Source organism: Prunus dulcis, unplaced genomic scaffold (assembly GCF_902201215.1).
Source record: "Prunus dulcis unplaced genomic scaffold, ALMONDv2, whole genome shotgun sequence".
NCBI classification, from domain to species: domain Eukaryota; kingdom Viridiplantae; phylum Streptophyta; class Magnoliopsida; order Rosales; family Rosaceae; genus Prunus; species Prunus dulcis.
Window position 1 is genome coordinate 8308 of NW_023010512.1, and position 1695 is coordinate 10002.

General features: G+C 34.9%; 1 long non-coding RNA gene across 1 annotated transcript; it reads left to right on the plus strand.

The window, feature by feature from the left end:
• Positions 1–516: 516 nt before the first annotated feature.
• Positions 517–984, plus strand: LOC117613700. Its single transcript, XR_004583786.1, has 2 exons — positions 517–637; positions 745–984. It is a non-coding gene; the product is annotated as an uncharacterized LOC117613700 (long non-coding RNA).
• Positions 985–1695: the final 711 nt, after the last annotated feature.

Consider the following 1695-nt stretch of genomic DNA (forward strand, 5'->3'; position numbering starts at 1 on the left):
CATCACTTTCACGTGGTACAACAAAATTTCAGGCCAAAGCTTGACCATCAACGTTGGGGACAAAGACAATACCCCATCACCATTCAAATTCAATTTCAATTCACATGCATATGGCTGGGAGATTTTAGTTCCCACGCATCTGGCTTCTCTTCATTGTTGTTTCTTTGTTTTTTCTCTCTTATTTTTTAATTTATTTAGAGCAACAAGTTTGGGTTTTGTAAATTTTTCTTCCTTCAAATTTTCCCTTGTCCTTTTTTTAAAATAAAAATTAATATGAGGTTCTCTAATCTATTAAATTAGATTTTTTTAATCGTAGCGTAAGATTTCATTTTATTGTAAAAAAAATTCATTCATCTTAGTCATCAAAGAAAATAGAGCATTGAGATACCAGTTAGAGAAGAAGAAAGAGAAGAAGAAGAAGAAGATGAAAAGAGAGGTTGTGGTGAGGTTCAATCAGGGGTTTGGGTTTAATGGTGGTGGGGGTGGTGGTGGGAAAGATGATGGAGCTACTGCTAGAGGCAGCTTGGTTGGATTTTGGATGCAATTGTTTCCATTTGGGTACTCTCTTTCATTTAGCAACTGATTTGGGGTTCTTCTCACAAATCTTAGTTCCTTTACATTTCTGAAAAAAAAACAGGTAGTTTTATACTATTTTTGTTTCTAATATAATCATTTTTATTTTTGACTCTAACATCAGCATGTAGGATTATATCTCTAATGAAATTGATGCCTTTCCACATCCAGCTCCTTGCAGTGCTTGTAGCAATTGTTGGTGTGGGTGCTTTTCTGTGGTGGGCAAGGCAGGATATGGTTCAAGACAGTGTAAGGCTACTTCTATTTTTTCTCTTGCTCACTTCTTAAAGCTCATAGTTTTCTTCAACTGTGGTATCAAACATCTGTTGTTGCCTAGTTAAAACACAACCCAAGTTGTTGAGTGCCTTAAGTTCCATGCTCTCAATTTAATTTCCATGTTGGCACCTACAAGTGACTGGTAAAACCTTTTTAATTATTTATGTCAGGTTCAATTATTTTTAAAAAATATATTAGGTCTTACATGATGTTTTGGCATTTGTGGACGGTTAATTTATCAATCTACAGATCTTCTAGTGGATAGTGTACCGTGTACCGAAACGCTGTATGATTTTCTTTTATTTGGAGTTGACAATTAAGTAATGTTGGTGTGCTCTTGATTTCAAAAAACTGTATCACATGTGGTATATAAACAGGTAATCTGGATTGGTGTTGGATAGTTTCCATGGATAGGCATGTAGAAATCTATTGTGTTATAATGAGTTCATGCTTTCCCATGTGAGATGTATCAGATAAATGCATGATATGTATAGGATGTTTGGAAAGGGTTTAAGTACGCAAGTGATACTCTTTCATGTAACAATTCACGAACGCTTCATCTACATCTTGTAATCAAGTAATGTCAGAGTAACATCATGACGGTGATTTTCAATTGTGAAGTTTTATTTATTTCTTACTCTGATGTCTTCTGCTTTTAATGAACAACAACCATTGTTCCCATAAAGTGCCATATAGTGAGGACTTGAGAAAATGGTTATGCGCCATATGTTGTTCCCATAAAGTGCCATATAGTAAGGATGGATTTCCCATAAAGGTTTTCTTATACTGTGTTGCTCGTGATCTTCTAATTGCTCGTGATCTTCTAAGTGCTAGATAACTTAGTTC